The 18,572-nt window shown below is 41.7% G+C and overlaps 1 protein-coding gene across 16 annotated transcripts in view; it reads right to left on the reverse strand.

The window, feature by feature from the left end:
- Positions 1–18,572, reverse strand: part of Anks1b (ankyrin repeat and sterile alpha motif domain containing 1B) — a 1,141,006-nt gene that overhangs the window by 126,382 nt on the left and 996,052 nt on the right. Inside the window, exon 1 of one of the 16 annotated variants that reach the window (XM_047548167.1) lies at positions 5,143–5,411. The exons of 14 other annotated variants lie outside the window; for them this stretch is intronic. The gene's annotated coding sequence lies outside the window, so the exon portion shown is untranslated. Of the gene's footprint in view, positions 1–4,621; positions 4,868–5,142; positions 5,412–18,572 lie in introns of those variants that run through there. One more of the 16 variants, XM_047548166.1, reaches the window with a different exon arrangement.

The raw sequence follows: 18,572 nt of genomic DNA on the forward strand, positions 1-18,572 counted from the left end.
CATGAGAGTCTGGTTCTTGTCTGGAGTAGCTATGAGTGGATGCAAGGAGGGAGAGCTAGTTTGTAAATAATTTTGAAATTTCGGAAGGACTATATATTTCTAATCTGAGGTTCTGTCCCAAATTTGGTTTGGCATGAGTTTTCATGACTAATCTACCAGTAGGATGAAATAAATAGCATCATTCATATCAGGAGTACCAACTAACCCCTAGGAGAAACTGAGGAGACATGCTAGATCTTCCATTCTGGAAAGAATACTATAGTGTAAGAAAACAATTTGAATCAATTATTTTTATACTAAGTTGACAGTTAAGACACACACACAAAATGTATTAAGAGCCAAGAGAAAGTGCATATGGTCTGCAAGTCTTTTCTGGAGAAATGAATCATTGGGATGAGGAAAAGCAGCTTATTTTTACAGTTACATTTTATATCTCTAGAAAAATAACTACAACATGGTCCTGATTCCTAAACATAGAGAAATGAGACTTTTATGAACGTTATACAACACAAAACATACCACCTGTTGTAGTTACAACTACATGCAAGTCATTCTCAGTCCTTAATTAAAACAAAAACAGATCATAAAACTTACGGTTATGAAAAATATTCTAGATGAAAGGTGCCTTAAATATGACAAGATGTTCAAATATTCTTAAAATGTAATTTTCTGTTGGCAAGAAAAATTATTGGTTTTTCAAGGGCCACAAAACCTAGCCCTGTCTAATGCTGCATCACAAAACTAAGTATCATCTAAACATAAGGCTACAAAGTGCTGTGGGTACCAGTGTTTCCAGTGGTCTTCCCATGCATCTCAGAGGTTGCTCTTTACCCTGGCAGGGTGCTAAGATGTGGTAATCTGGGGTATCTAGGAAGATCTCAATACAGTCATTGATTTTTCCAGAGCATGTTCTTACAATGTATCCTCTGAGGTTAGTTTTTAGTTACACTATTTCCTAATGATATGTATCCATAATAGTCACCTATAAGACTGGAGATTTACCCAAAACAAAAACACACTATAAAGTATTTAGTTAACAGGGGAGATCAGAACACGCACTTCTGCTTCTTCTAATTCCAATTTTGCTTTGATATTCTCTGCATTTCTTCTAATTCCCATATGAGAAAACTACTAGTAATTTTGCTCAGTAAATATAAGAATTAAGAGATGGGTCAAACAAAGATTTTCAGAGAATTAATTTTAGATTTTCATCTCAATATGCCAACATACCCCCACTTTTTTTAAAAGAAAAAAATGACTCAGCTTAATCATATTTTGACTTCTAAAAAAACCATCTCATGATTCCATGGGGAAAAAGCAAAAATCAGATGAACAGAAATGGTTTTCATCTCACACTAGAATTGTAAGAAAGGTTAATTTTTACATGCAGATTACATCTACATAAAAATAGAGATCTGGAACAATGCATTATTGACAGTTCCGTGGGAAGATAAATGAACTTATGTAAATGTTCTTTTTCAAGCAAATTATTAAGTATATTGACAATACTGTACTTTGAAAGCAATCATTTTAAAGGGACCAAATATTAATTAATAAAAAGTAAAGACATTGTGGTTAAGGTTCTCTTTCACTCAAAGATATATGCATATAACAATTCTTTTCAAAGTTTACAGATATACATTGCTATCAAATTCAATAGGGGGCTGGGGTTGTGGCTCAGTAGTAAAGCACTTGCCTGGCATGTGTGAGGCACTGGGTTCGAGCCTCAGCACCACAAAAATAAATAAATAAATAAAATAAAGGCATTGTGTCCATCTACAACTAAAATAAATATTTTAAAAAATTCAATAGCACACATTTATACTTTATTATTGGCAGCTGTCCATGGAAGGAAAAAACAAAACAAAACAATAACAGAAAACAGGAAGCCAACTGATAAATTTAAATTCTGTACACACTTCTGTTAATTCTTGGTGGCCTACAGAAGACCTCTGACTACTGGTATTGGCACCTGCGAATACGAACCAAGTCTGACTTATTGCTACAAAAACCAAAAGGTGCAAAAACCATATACATTTATGGAAATGTTTCACTCAAGATCATCAATGATTTTAATCAGGCAGATCTCCTAATTAATTTTCCTAATGCTCACTCTTCCCAAGACATTCACCGGTTTGATGAGTATTATTGTGACATGCTGGTACAGCATTTGGTCAACAATGAGGACGTTAATAAACTCTACCTGGGGTTTCTACAGGTTGCCAATGCTACAATCACCAACACTACCAAAGCACTTAGCTCAATGTGCTACTTCTAGAACATGTCTGCCTTTCAATTAGGGGAAAGGTTAACCTGATTCCAAACACAGGTTAACACAGGTTAACAAGGTTAACCTGATTCCAAAAATACTTATTCAGTGAATGGTGCAGTGAGAATGACTTGATAATAAACTAGAAAATATTTGCCAACATTTTAAGTAGAATAACATCATAAACAATTATTAAGGATGCCTTTCCTGCACAAGGCACTGTCTGCTAATTTATATCCTATTTAGGATACATAGAGTAACTTGAAACAAATACTACTATTTTAAAGAAAGCAAGCCTCTAACATTTCTGATCAGATGTTCCATATGCAGTATATTACTAGACAAGAAACATTATCTGGATTTAATTCATGTATACAAATTTGATTTAAGCCTGCAAACTTTTAGATTGCTAATAACTGCTCAGAGATTATCATTTTGGATTGCTGACAAATGAATACATCATACAATTTTTAAAAACTAATTATCACAGATAATATCTTATTAAGTATCTTACTATGCTGCATCTATATTTTGAAATTATTTTAATAGTGGTTCACTTTCTAAGTAGAGGCAAAACATTCTCTGGTACCCCTGAGGGGAAATGTAATAATATGAGGCTTCCCATTTTTAACATATGAATCTATTGTCACTCTACTGTCATTACAAAAGTGCAGAGTAACTTCAATGCAGTAAAATGAAGTTTGGCAATTAGCAACTTAAGAGCAAAGATCCCATCGTGAGCAAGAAGCACTGATTCTTCACTCCTTTTTCCAACAATATATTTCCCCACACACTCAGAAGTTTAAAAAGAAGTCTTTGTAAGGATGTTTTTGTATGGCACTGTCACTAAGCCTCCCCGGATAGCATGCATGTTTAAATTTCATTTGTATTCCTTACTCCTTTCTCCTGCATCTAGCCAAGATCACTGCCATCACGCCAAGCGCTACTGAGGACTGATGCGACAGAACACTTCTGAAGGAGCCTTTACCGTAGTATGCCGGCTCCAGTCATTACATCCTATTTTGTCACAGAGCCATCAACACTATGGACTCAAATAATCCAGACACCACCGGCATCTCCTCACATATGCTCATCTGCTGAGTACCAAGAACACAGGAACCTCTGGGGTTTGGAAATTCTCTCTTCCTTTCGCTCAGAACTTCAACTGGGTAAAGTCTCCCAGAGGAGACTAGATTCCTTCCGTAACCGATGCCAACATTCAGATATGTCTTACAATGGACTAAATTCCTCACGCTGCCATTCCAACACTATTTCCTGTAGTTCTGTCTTTCCAGAAGCAGAGAGCCACATTATGAGTATCCTAATAACTGTTTACGAACAGTTAAGGACCCCAAAGTTCGTATGCCTCCTATCTACTTATACAATATGTTCGGTGCACATTTGCAGCCCGGGAACTGAAATTTTAGTCCTCAAACTAATATCTCAGTCGCTCAGAAAGAAGAAATGATAACTGCAGCGAGGACTAGCCTTTCTAGGCAATCGCTGAAAATGCAAAACCTTCCTGAGCCGCCCATTTGTTTTAGGGACTCTTGCTCATAAACGGCTGGTTTTCTTGAAGAAATAAATAAAGCAGCGGTGGCGGCATCCTTACAAAAACAAGATCTTGTTTGGCTTTGGCAAGTTTTAGCCTGGAGTAAGATTACATGCAAGTTCCAAGCACAGGAATTGGCATTTCAATGGAAATGCTGACCCGACCTTCACGAAAGCAGCAAATTGCAGTCTCTGCTGCTCTATTACAGCTCTCCAAGGCGCAGCAATGGAAAGTCCATGCTCACTTCCCTCTCGGATTGATTGATCAGTGTATAAGAAATACGCGGAGTGAGCACACTCAATACCAACCCTTCCACCGGCTGTTCTTCATGCTACTCCTTAACGGTGACTCAAAGCGCACCTGGAAATTACATGGGGTTGGTATGGCTTTTTAATATTGAAGACAAAATGACCTCTGAAAAATACAGACTCGTGAAAGTCAAATTATTTGGAAAGATACCCGGCAATTTACCGCTTCAAACTCCTCAGAACCCCAAGGATGAGGAAAGGAAATAGAAAATGCGCCCAACCCGAGGGTGGTAGTGGAATCAATAACCAAAAGAGGTTTTAAAAAAAAAAAAGAAGAAGAAGAAGCCCACACAGTAGAGACCGATAGCCAAGGCTGCAACAAATGCCCCGGCAAACCGTTTCCGCAGCCTTCTCGGATTTCCAGACTCGGCTCTTTTTCTCTGCCCAGGCTGCAGCACCACTTCTCGAGCCGAGCCGCATCTTCGCGAGCGGGGGCCGTGGACAGAGCGGGAAGCCGTGCCCCACGCCGCCCGCTGTTACGCTGCTACTCACCCGAGCCGCTAGGCACTAGCGACGGCAGTGGCTGCGGGCTGGCCGCGAGCCGGGATCCGCGAGGGCTGGCGGGCTCCGGCCCCCGAGGACGCGGACATGTGGCTCGAACCTCCGCTCCCCTAGCCGTTGCCTCTGTGCATCTTTCTGGGCGCCCCCAGCAAATGCGAGGCGAGGGCGAGCGCGCCGAGGGCGGGAGAGGCGCGGAGCCTGGCCGCGCTGCGCTGCGCTGCGCCGAGCGCCAGGCTCTCCCGCGAGCTCCCCGGGCCCGCGCGCGCGCCCCCCGCCCCCGCCCCCCGCGCGGCGCGTGCTCCCACCCCCCGCCGCGCGCCCTCGCACGCGCCCGGCCCCACGCGGCGCGCGCCAGCCCGGGCGGCGGCGGTGGCCACGGCGGCGGCGGCGCGTCCTCCCCCGAGCGCGGTCTCCAGGGCAGCTGGCGGCGCTCTCCATTGTTCTGCTGCTGCTTCCCGCGGTGGGCGGCGGGCGGGTGGGAGGTGTCGGCTCAGTTGCCGCGGAGGGCTTACCGCTCGGTGGGACCCTAACTGCTGAGCGACGCGGCCCGGGCTCGGCGCGCGGGGGCTGCGGGCGCCTAGCACCGCGGGCTGCCGGCGCGCGGGGGCTTCCTCCTCCTGCACTCGCTCGCGCTCGGCGCCCCTGGCATCCTCTGTTACTATGGATATCTCGCTCTTCTGCCGCCCCCTCCTCGCACTCCAAGAGACCGCCGGGGCGGTAACTGCCAGGCAGCTCCGCAGGCGCCCAGGTGACCAGCTCGGCAGCGGCAGCAGCGGTGGCAACAGCCGCCACCGCCGCCGTCACTGCCGTCGCCGCCTCTGGGGAGAGGAGGAGGAAGAGAGGGAGAAGGCAGGTCCTGCTCTACCCTAGAGGCCACCTCGGGTTTCCTCCCACTAAACAAGCTGCTTTGTGTTTACGACGCAGTAGAAACCACCGCAGTCCTCGACTTGTGTGGACAGGCAGTCCCCCATTAGACTTGCCTTCCAGCTGTTTTCAGAGGGGTACGATGGATCCCCACTAGGCTTGGACTGTCACGGTTAAGATTTTGAGTAAGATTTTGAGGCTGTTCAAATGCCCTTCGCTCCTGTCCCTGGTTTCCACCAAAGTTACCATCGTACTACTACCAACAGCTGTAGACATTTACTTTGCAAAGTCTCCTTTGCAACACTTTGCCAATTCAATGAAGTACGTCTGACCTTAAATGACAAGGAACCCCAACCCCTTTTTTTAATCCGCGTGTTTTTTTCCCTTTCCATGTATAATTAAAAATAATTTGTGGCTTACATTGCCTAACACAATAACAGTTGCATGAGCACAACGGACTATCCACAGACCTCAGTTCTTTGGCGTTTCAGTGTTTCATCTGCAATTGTGAGTTACCCACTTACTCTCCAATGAGAGCCGCAGATTCCCACAGAGAATAGCTGGGATCTGAAAATGAGGTAACAGCTCTCAAAGGGTCTGTGAATAGGTTGGAATGAAGACACTTCAAATACAAGTATTTAAGGAAATGTACAACATAATGTTGAACTCCAAAACAGTGCTTGTTCAAGGCACATTCACTTTCTAAACTTCAAGAGTATGCATTTATTGCCTTAAAACCAAAGCAAACAAAGTTTGATCAGTTGCAAAACTTCAGGCACCAAAATAGAAATATGAATTTTTTCATAAAAAGTAACATTTACTGAGCACTTATGAATTGCCAGGCATCTATGCATTATCTTGTTTGATTCTCACCACTCTCTGAAGTAGGTTTCCTTATTATCCAACCTTTACAGATGGAAGAAAAGGGTGGGGGGACTTAGAATGATCTTCAACTAATAGTTTTGGGACAACACTGTCTTCCTTAAAAAGAAACTCTAAATTCTATTGTTTTCTCCATCCTTATATCTGCTTTTGTGAAATTTGTGAAGTTCTAAAGCTGCCTGACTACCAAGGGCCAGGGCCAGGATGTAAACCCAGGCCTGTCCCGTCCTATGAATAGTAGCATTTAACTAATATTGTTATGGCTTGGATCAGGAATGTCCCTCAAATGCTCCTGCATTGAAGACTTGCCCCCACTGCAGCAGTGTTCAAATGTGGGGGCTTTTAGGAAGTGATCACATCATAAGGGTTCTAACTTCATCAGTGGATTATCCATTGATGGGCTCAACTTGATGGCATTATTAGGAGGTGGTAGAAACCATAGAACGTTGGGTTCAGTTGAAGGAAGTGGGTCCCTGGGGGCATTGCTTCTGGAGACTATATCACGTTCCTGGTCTCTCCCTCTTGCTTCCCAGCTGCCATGAGGTTGCCCTCATTGCCTCCACAATGCCCTTCTGCCATGATGTTCTGCCTCACCTCAGGCCCAAAGCAATGGTGTCAGCAGACTATTGACTGAAACCTCAGAAACCATGAGCTGAAACACATCTTCCCTCCTTTGTGTTGTTTTTATCAGGTATTTTATCACAGCAATGAAAAGCTAACACAGGAACCATCTCTCATTTACCTAACAAAATCATGAAAATCTTTGATTTTACATATTACACACACATATAGAGAGAGAAAAAGACTAGACATGATCTGCCTTCTTGACTGGTATACTCTATGTTATGGTTTGTATGTGAAGTGTCCCCCAAAAGCTCAAGTGTGAGACAATGCAAAAAGGTTTAGAGGAGAAATGATTGGGTTGTGAGAGTCTCAACCCAATCTGTGATTTAATCCCCTGATAGAGATTAACTGGTAACTGAAGTGGTAGGGTGTGACTGGAGGTGGGAATTGGGCGTTGCTTTGGGTATGTACTTGTATCCTGTGACTGGAGTCTCTCTCTCTCTGCTTCCTGATCAAAACGTCCCGCTGCTTCTCTCTGTCACACTCTTCTGCCAGTAATGTGCTGCCTCACCTTGAGCCCTAAGGAATGGAATCAGCCGTCCATGGACTTAGATCTCTGTAACCATAAGCCTCCAAATAAACTTTTCCTCTTCTACAGTTTTCTGGTCAGATCCTTTTAGTCACAGCAGCACAAAAGCTGACTAAAACACTCTATAAGAAATGTGACGTGAATCCTTGACTGGGGCATGTTTAGCTATCTGTTTTTGAGAGTAGCAAACTTTCAGTGGAGTTTAAAGTCAGGTCATTTAGTTATATTTTCATCCTGCAATGCAAACTTTCCCTGTGACTCAAGGTGAAAATACATGTTTACTTGGTTTCTCAATTATGAAAATGACTGGAAAATGATATTTCCTGGAGCAATATTCTCTAGTGGATATTTTTTTCAGGTAATAATATTGGGCACTCTCGGATATCATTTGTTAGCTGTACTATTGTTTGTTTATTGTGTTGAGTTTTCTGAATTTTAGAGTAATTCTGGATATGTAGACTATCTTGTATCTACACCACTTCTAGAGAATAATGGAAATCCAATTCTCTGCCAGCCTTTGGCTTGGCTGGTGGACGTGGGTTTTGAGAGGGAGCTGGGAGGAAAAGTTGCTCTCCCTGGTGGTCGTTACCATACTCTGTTCAGCCCACAATTCACATGCCAAATACTAGACTCCTGGGAATTAACTTGAACATGGCACTCATGAAATTTGTCAATAACCTCCAGGAGTGCATATTAAAACATAAAGGCCTAATAAGTGTAATTTCCTACTGATCAGGGTAAAGATTAATTCACAGAAGGAAAACCTTTTACTCTTTGCACTAAAATACCCCTACTTGTTGAAATTTTTGGCCATTTTAATATTCCAGAGCAGCATAAAAGATACTAGGGATTATCTCCTGGTCTTATTTTCATCTCCTGGTTATATTAGTAATACGATGTTATCCATGCCAAATAAGACAGTTTATGAGAAACTTCTGTGGAATCACATATAACCTCTTTTTACCCCAGTTGAAAACAAAGGATTCATTCCTTTGCAGCTCATCAGGGATGAATCCTGCTGAACCCAACTGCTTATTTGAACACCCACTTCATGTCAGAAAGGACTAATATTGGGGATTCCCTGATTTTCTGCACTCTTCCTTTATGTTAAAAAATGTATTCAGAGGACCATGTTGAATATTCCAGTCTTACAAATTCATAGATGATGGTAACTTTTCTAAGAAATATGCAAAATACTGATGTGAGGCATTCTGTACAGATTTAGAGGAATGGAGACTCAATGACTTTTTCATTTGTTTGGTGGTAGTGTAATGCAGTAGTTGAGCTCTTAACTTTGGAATCATATCTGTGAGTTCAATTCATGGATATTCCACTTAAAAGCCTTGGGATCTTTAGTCAGTTACTTAACTTTTTTGAACCTCATCGTTCCAATTTGTGAAAGGAATGTGACAATAATGGAAGTTACTTCATAGAATATGGTTAGGAGGAAATGAAATTACCCATATGTGGTGGTCTTTTTGATGTGATAACTTGGCTGGTTTAAAGTTCCTAGTTATTCAATCAAACACTAACCTGCATGTTGCCCGAGAAGATATTTTATAGGTATAATTAAAGTCCATAATCAGTTGGGGGGAGATTATCTTAAATGATTTGATTCAATCAGTATAAAGTCTTTACAAGCAAAATAGGAAGGAGAAATTCCACCTGTGAACAGTACTTTCCTTCCACTCCTCAAAGTTCCAGCCTGTCCCTCTTGAAGGCCTTCCCTACACATTCCAGACTTGCCTGGCCGGTCCCCACTATCATGTAAGTCAATTTCTTGCAATAAATCTCATAGAGTATGACTCCTCTTGGTTTTGTTCTCTAATTAAACCTCAACTGATTCACCCAAAATAAGCACTCCAAAAATGTTATTTAAAGCATAAAATAAAATAAAGCTTTATTGAGATGGGGATGCAACTCAGTGGGATAGCACTTGCCTAGCATGTGTGAGGCCCTGGGTTCAATACCTAGCACCACACATAAAACAAAACCCTCACTGAATACCTCTCATATTCACAACACTGAGATATGCATGCTGATAAAGACAGGTCTAAAATAGAGTAGGGGTATTCACTGATTAACTTCAATGACAGTTATCCTCCCCAGGAAGGAATTTAATATAAGATTCCCAGAAGAACAAGAGAAAATGCCAACAGGGGTGATTGTCCTAGCAGTGCTGTGTAGGGGAATTATGCAAATCTAGTATGAGGACAGTTTCCTGGGTTAGGAAGATAATAAACACAAAGGCAGACTTCCCTCTCAACAGACCTGATAGATACCACCTAAAATTAGGTAGATAAATTTTTGTGGATCAAACAGGAAATTCCATGATAGAATACAAATTCATTTATGACTTGGTCTTAAGTCAGCTAGAATTGCATACTTGTTGGTGTGAATGTGGGGAAAGAGGCACCCTTTTACATTGCTGGTGGAGTTGCAAATTGGTACAGCCATGTGGAAAGCAGTGTGGAGAATCCTCAGAAAACTTGGACCCACCTTTTGGCCCAGTTATCCCACTCCTCGGTTTATACCCAAAGGACTTAAAATCAGCATACTACAGTAACACAGCCACATCAATGTTTATAGCAGCTCAGTTCACAATAGCTAGATTGTGGAACCAACTGGATGTCCTTCAACAGATGAATGGATAAAGAAACTATGGTATATATACACAATGGAATATTATTCAGTCATAAAGAATAATAATATTATGACATTTGCAAATAAATGGATGGAATTACAGAATATCATGCTAAGCGAAATAAGCCAATCCCAAAAAAACAAAGGCCAAATGTTTTCCCTGATAAGTGGAGAATGATATATAATGGGGGTGCAGTTGTAGGGAGTGAGAGAAGAATGGAGGAACTTTGGATTGTGTAGACAGAAATGGGGGGGTTTGAAAGATGGTGGAATGAGACAGACATCATTGCCCTATGTACATGTATGATTGCACAAATGGTATGAATCTACATTGTGTACAACCATGGAGATGAAATGATGTACCCCATTTGTGTATAGTGAATCCAGATGCAGTCTGTAATAAATTTTTTTTTTTTGCGGTACTGGGGATTGAACTCAGGGCCTTGTGCTTGCAAGGCAAAGCACTCTACCAGCTGAGCTATCTCCCCAGCCCAAAAATTTTTTAAAAATTAAAAAAAAAGAACTGTTCTGAGATTCTTGGAGGAAGAAATACTCTTATATTTGAGTATCATAGCAAAAGATCTTTCCTCATTCAATGTTAGCTCATCTGAGCATTCCACATTCTTATGTCTTAGATCTTGTCATTTGTTTTGAACATTTTTAAGCAAGGAAGACTACTTTCAAAGTATCACTGAAAAAGCAGGCAGGGCATAAACCTAGTTAGCTAGAACTGCCTCTGTCCTTCAGAATTATAATGTGGAACTTATACAACTTAGGGCTGGAAATAGCTGAGGTAAGTAAACAAACCCCAGGGAGGTAGTCTCAGATATAAACAGGATTAAAAGAAGATGAAGAAGTAAGAGTGAGTGCATCCTTTGACTGTATAGTAAAGCTCTGTTAATTTAGAGTCAATCTTAGAAAGGTACACATCTTAAATTGTGTGTGAGCATGTGTGTGCCTTTGTGTTCAGCACAGAGCTATTCCATGATTCTTTATGCTGTACTGGTGATCTTTCACAGGTAGTGATATGAAAATACTTTTATTTATTATGCAGAGATCTACTGAAGGCCTATGATGTCAAATCTTGAGCTGGCTGCTGGGGAATAGGAAGGTAATTTAGAGATGGAACTCTAATGTGGAATTCTTTCTCTGGTAATTCCAACTTATCCTTATGGATTTCAACTAACATGTACCTTACTCTAGGAAATTTTTATATTTCATTTGCTCTGAACTGATCTAGGCAATACCCTTTTGCTTTCACAGTAATTTTGACTTCACTAATACTGCATTTATCATTTTTTGTAATTTCTAATTCAGTTATAAATCTCCACATAAGACTGCATGATGTCTAGGACCTCGTTTATATGATCCTCTATTTATGTTCAACTCCTGATCCTAAATAGGCATAAAGTAAATATTTGCTGAACAAGTGAAAGTAAGTTAGGGGCATGTTGAATTTTCATTGTTCTCCAAGAAGCAGCAAGTAAAAATTAGAAAGAATAGCAATCTGAAACTTGGGCAGAGGTTTAGGCAAGAGAAGCAAATTAGCTCTCAGCTGATTCCTGGTAGCTGGAAGGACTGGGAGTGATTATTATTGGCTCACAAGTAGAATGAAGGAAAAGGTTTGAGGTCAGAACTCTGGACAGCGACCCCATTTTCCGTTAAGCTGTAGGATGAAACATGGATCACATAACTAGGTTAGAAAAGTTGTGGGCTACCCCAGCCCCAGATGAAACTCTGCAACCTCATGAATGAGTCTGTAATAGGTATTTCAGAACTAAGCTGCTGTAGAGACAGGAGCACTATGAATATGGATTTGTAATCATGATATTGTGGAGGTTTACCTTCTAATATGTAGAAAGCAGCATTTTGCATTTTGAAAAAAAAAGTTGGCATGCTTTGATAGAGAGGATGGGAATGAGTCAGAGAGAGAGAGAGAGAGAGAGGGAGAATGTGTGTGCCCATGCTTTGGGACACAAGCTAGAGAATGTGACCCTGTGCAATGAGGATGCATTCCAGGACAGTTAGATGTTGGAAAGTCTCTGGATGGTGAATGGACACGTGGCTATTGATGGTGTACATCTATCATAGGAGCAGCTTGGTTCCCCCTTTTACTCAGGGCTTGCTTGTCATTAATGAGACAATTAAGGCACAGACCAACTTCCAGCACTCATAGATTTTATTATTTATTTTTGTTGCTTGATCAGACTTTTACTAGGGAAAAATCCCTTTGTTTGGATGGTGAATTTAAAACAACTTATAGACTGCCTTTTAACCATGGGCATATTTACGGATCTGACTCCAAATTTAAACAACCCGGAGTGAGCAGAAGGGACTTGCTTTTTCCTGAAGGCAAGCAGGCTTGGAATCCAGGGGGAATGAATGTAAACACTGAGACCCATCTGCCAGAAATGTTCTGCCCCAGTCTTCTGGATTGAGACCTAGGGACTTCTTTTGGATGCTAACTACATACAGGGCCTGAGCCATATGCAGCTCCACTGAGCCAGAGCAGAGCCTTTTGCTTGCAGTCTTTGCTCTCAATGGGTCCCTATGAGTTAGTGTCAGCTGTACGGCACAGGTGGTAAGCTCCTCATCCTTTTAATACTCTTAACCAAGAGAGCAACTAGGCTTAGCGCTCACACCAACTTTCAAGGCTAGAGACAAGACTCCAGTAATCTGATCTGGATGTCTGTTCACTGAGTGACTATCCATCCCAAGTTTTTCATGATAGCTATCATGAAATGAGTCAGACCATAGCCCTGTTTTTTTTTTTTTTTTTGGTCAGGAAAACATGGTTTCAGGCATATTGGAGATTATACTTGTAGTTCTCAAGGACACAATATAATGTGTAGAAAAAGTCAATGGTCTAAGAACTGGGTTCTAGTCCAGCTCTATCATTTACTAGTTATAGACCCTGATCAGGTTGTTTAGCAATTTTGCACCTCAGCTTCTGCATCTATAAAATACAGATTATTGTCCTTTAAGGATGTTGTTTAAGGATTAAATAAGTGTCCCATGTAAAAGTCTAGCACAATGTCTGCAGTACAATAATTCATCAACCAGAGAATTAACTCACCCTAGTATTAATCCATAAGCCTTCAGAATCAAAGGCTTCTCCAGTTTTTCAACATATCTAAATAACCAGGCTCATTCCCATGACATCTTCTCATGTGCTTATTTGCTGAGTAAGTGGGGAGAAGCTCATGCACCTGGGAGTGGACAGTAACATTTTATACTGTAGACTCATAAAAATAAAAATAAGGTTTAGTTTTTTTCTCCATAGTATTTTATGAAGGGTAAGAGAGCCTCTCATTTACTGGTGATTGTGTGCATCATTATGACAATTTTTCAGCAATGCACATTAAGGATGTTGAAATATGCTAGAAGGACAAAGTAGGGAAGAGTTACATAATAAATATTAAGAAATAATTTGGAGTTGGAATAACTGAACTGAGGGTGGGAAAGTATGGTTGATATTCACTATTTTATGCTGTTCAATGCTCAGTCCTACTTCTGTTAGCAAAAGTCTGATTTTTCATTGGGTACCCACCTCTTCCACCCTCAGCCATGAAATCCTAAATAATCCTGCAAGAGCTGACCATGGGGTGAACCCAACATCCACTGAGCAATTGGAGAATTCCATCACTCAGCCACCGTGGTGCGTTTAGGGAGGGTTCATTCAGGGAGGACCCAGGGCCCTGCCGGAACTATCAAGAATGAGGAGCACTCTTTTCACTGGTGTTTCTGAGTTGATGAAGCTGGCTTTGTCAGGGTGCTGGGTTTAATGCCTGGAGCTGCCAAACATATCCTTGGGAGCAGGTATGCCCAAGAGTGAAACCAGTGCTAAGCAAAGCAGAACAAAGATGGAGTGACAGGCTGAAGGATTCCAGTGACTTCTCTGGACACAGTCATGCCTGAAACCTCCAGACTTATGTGAGCCAATTAATTTCTCATCTTGCTTTACCCATTTTGTGTTGGATTTCTGCCCACATGTAAATGAAAACATCCTTATTTATTCAGAAGAAAACTTAAGTATAAGTTATCTCAACCTCCTATCTGATGTTTCTAATGAAAGAGTCACATAATCAAGACTTGGACTCTTCCAGTGACATGGGACTCATTACATACTGAAGAAACCTATCCCATCTTTGGGACTTTCTACTAAAAAGTCTTTCTTATACTTAGTGAATATATATTTTCTCAAACTTTTGTGTGTAATTACAATTTATTTTGTACCCACCAGAGAGGCCAGGGACCAGGTTCCATGTTACATTATTAACAAGTGTAAAATGTGTATCTCATTTAATTTCTAAATAACCTTATGACATGAAAATTATTTTGAAAGCCCTGTGGAAATTCAGGATAAGGCACTGAAGAAAGGGCTGTGGAGGGGTAAGTGATGGGTTCTGAGATATAGGTGTAGTGTGCAGATAACTGAATAGAGGGTGGGGGGAGAGGGAGAGGAAAGGCTAAGAAGGTCTCCAGAAATTAGAGTGGTGGAAAATGGAGAGCAACCAGTGGGTGGGAAAGATGAAGGTTCTGCTGGCTATCCAAGAGGTCAGATCCATAGGGTCAATACTTACAAGGGCACTTGATAACTCCATAAATTCCTTTAAAATTTTAACTGAATCTAGTTCAGTGTTAGGAAATCACAAGAACAGAATTGGATGCACAACAAAAGCAAGCAGTTTTAAAAGATTTGCTGTTTTTGTAGAGACCTTTAATCACATGAGTGCGGGTCAGAATAACATTTTTATGGTTAGCTCCCAAGGGTGATTTCTCCCCTCCCTCCTCCTGCCAGTGCCCTGGGAGGCAGAGGAAGGCAGCCAGAACTCAACATAAGAATGCAGCAGCATGCCTTGGGGATCGGGGGACTCCAACCTTGAGCTCTAGGACCAGGAGTCAAGGGGAAGTCACACCCGTGAACATCTGTGAGGATGGGAAAGAGCGAGCAAGGGAAGGAATATGTTTCCTGTGCACCTATTATGTACTGAACCCTTTGTATTCATGAGATCAATAACCCTATGGGGTCATTATTATTCCTTTAGTACTATTTTTCCAGATTAAATTGTGGAGGATCTCAGAAATTAAGTAATTTTCTAAGTAAATTAAAGTAATTATCTACCAGACACAGGTTCCAAGACCCTCAATAGTAGCCTGAAATCACAGGTAGTACCAAACCATATGTATATTATGTTTATTTCTATACATATATACCTGTAATAAATTTAAATTTATAAATGAGGCATATTAAAATTTTAATAATATTAACTAACAATAAAACAACAATTATAACAACATGCTATGATGGAAGTTATTTAAGACTTGTGAATTGCTTACTTCTGAAATTGCAGTTGACCACAGGTAACTGAAGCTGAGGAAAGTGACAACATGAAGGGGGGATCACTGTATGTTTCTAGTTGACAAAATATGTTCACAGGACATCTCAATTAATCCTTGAAACAATTCAGAAGATTGGCTTTACTAACAATGTTCCTATGACATAGATGAGGAAACCAAGTCCCTAGAGGTTCTTTGGCTCAAGGTCACACAGCTGGTAAGGAGAACCATGACTGGGATTAAAGTTTCCTAATTCCTAGACTCACACATTTCTGAAGCTACTCCCTGGGCGAGCTGTCGGATGCTGTGCTGGGTCAGAACAATGGAGGTTGACAGCTTTGCTCTCAACTTTCCTTCCCTTGAGGGGCAGTGCTCAGCCTGTTGCTGTGGTGATGCTTGCTTTCACTCTCGTTGGCTCGCCAGACCCCAAGGACCAAAGGAACCTGGGCCCTGAGCTCTCTAACTGTAGGTGGAGGGGATGATGCTCCAGGATTCTAATCCCTCTCTGCTGAGCACCAGGGCAGGGCCTGTGGAGTAGGGCTGTGGAAATCCACTCAGCCTTCCAGCTCTATATGCTACCAGGTCCTAGGATGAAACACGCCTGAGTACACTGAAGGCAGAAATGGCTCTCTGGGTAGAAATAATGCGGGAAGCCACGTTAACTCTTTCAGGCCAGTCACCTATCACTTAGTAAATTACTACTTTCCCCTAAATGGGCCCCTAGTGGGCATGGAGGATGAGAACAGTCTAATTTGCCTTTTCTTCTCTTTCTCTTAGCTGCTTGCTCCAGTTATGATGAAGACTGAGAAGCTGTTTAATAATTGCTTTATTCTGAATCATTGGTTGCTCTTTTTAAAATGTTTTTTCAGTTGTAGATGGACACGATACCTTTATTTTATGTATTTATTTTTATGTGGAGCTCAGGAACGAGCCCAGCACCTCGCACGTGCTAGGCGAGTTCTCTGTCACAGAGCCACAGCCACAGCCCTCACTGGATGCTCTCATAAATGTCAAAATGCCCCTGCAGATCTACTATATTGACTTGTGTGCAATCAAATCTATGTGTAAGGTGCGTGTGCAGGGTGAAGGCTGCAATCCCATCCTCACAGGACCAAGAAGTGACCCAAGCACCAGGATGTCCCTGATTTTCAAGTTCTGAGTTGATGCCAGGTGTGTGACACAGAACCCCAGATTCCCTAGGAGGTGGGAGGAAGGGGCTAGGTGCTGCAGGAGGCCCAGAGCAGGGGCTTTCTCCCACTTAGTAGGGAGGACCCACAATTCTGGTCTGAGGAAGAATGAGGATCTCTGCCTTGACATGTATTACAGGGAGATGCATTTAGAGGGCAGGGATGTTCCCTTAAGACTGGCTTTACCCTCTCACCCAGAATGCATGACTGTGGTCAGTTGACCAAGCTAAGAACATTTTTCCTTCCTGAAGGGGAAACAAAAGTATCAGAACTCTCCACTGCTTTTACAAATCTAGAACTATTAAGTAAACTCCCAATAGAGTTGCTAGGGCCTACTATTACCTAATAGTTTATTATAATAATAATACTCTGCATTTATATAGCATTAAAATATTTTGAAGCACTTGCATATTGATGATTAATTTAAAAAAAATTTTGCTTCATTATTTCCAGCTTTATTGACATATTATCAGCAAATAAAACGAATACATTCAAGGTGTTCAACATAATGTTTTGATATATTATAAAATGATTTCCATAATTAAACTAATTAACATGTCCTCACATAGTTACTTTTGGTGTGTGTGGTGAGAATGTTTGAGACCTACTCAGTGATTTTCAAATAGACAACACATTATCATTAACTAGAGTTATCATGCTGTATATTAGGTCTCCAAAACTTATAAGAGCAAATTTGAACCCTTTGACCGACATCTTGCATTTGCATATTCATTGTTGATCAGGGCTGGCTTTACATACATGCACCAGGGTTACCCCATAGACCTAGCTCTCAGAAGGGCCCAGAGCTTGGTTCAAAGCTCTGCAGTCACAATCTGCATTTCTAAATAATTCTCAGATTTGTGTTTCCTAAGTAAAGTCTGATGGGAACTATGAAGCAAGAGGCAAACTTGGAGCCTCAGTTTACATGCAGTTCTGCCTTTCTGGTGTGAGTTCCTGGCTGGCTGCTCTACTTCGTGCTGCCCAGGGCCCGGACCATGTTCCTCTGTCTGGCTTGACCCCTAGCCGCTGCTGCTCTTTGGGTAGCCATATGGTGGCCTTGACGGGGGTGGGGGATGAACTTTCTTGCACTCACTCCTTTTCCTGCCTCGTCCCTTAGTGATAGTAGGGATTTTCTGGGTGGAAGGTCACTCTCTCATGACTTTCTGGAGTAGGCAAGGCAGTGGCTATTTTTACCCCTAACTGCAGAAGCATGGCTTGCTCAGTGGACAACATGGTGGGTAATTCAGCAATGGCTTCTCATCCACCCCTGACCAACTGCCAAGCACATCTGGTCTAGAGATTGTCAACCATTGGGTAGTCACTTGTCCATCACATGTTGGGGTGGCAGGCCTTCAGAAAAAAGAGACTGTCTCCTTTGCCCCTAGTTGGCCTCACATTTTTTTTTTTTTTTTTGGCAAACTATATAGCCAACTGTGCAGTTGGTGTTCACTATGATATTTGTGTAAGCTAGATAGGATGAGGGTGCGGCTACCCTGATGTGTACCTTCATTGTTTCTACTGCTAGGGGAGGCCACTTTTACCTTCTCTGTGACTTGCTCTGGGGAACACTTACATTATGTCACTCTCACAACATATACACAAGATAGGGCTTATATATTGGGGTGGTTCCTAACTTCTCTGAGTTTTAATATCCTTACCTGTAAAACTGGTGTAACACCTATTTCACAAAGATAACGTGGAAATTAAATGTGATGGTGTGTGTATTAAGAGATGGGGAGAATTTCATCTACCTGCATGACTCTGGCACCATATTTGTTTGGAAGAACCATTTCAAGAAGCTGCTTGAGGAGGAGGGTGAGACCCTGTGGACATACTCAGGTAGAACATGTGGGTCACCTCACTTCTGCACTTA

Source organism: Sciurus carolinensis, chromosome 4 (assembly GCF_902686445.1).
Source record: "Sciurus carolinensis chromosome 4, mSciCar1.2, whole genome shotgun sequence".
NCBI classification, from domain to species: domain Eukaryota; kingdom Metazoa; phylum Chordata; class Mammalia; order Rodentia; family Sciuridae; genus Sciurus; species Sciurus carolinensis.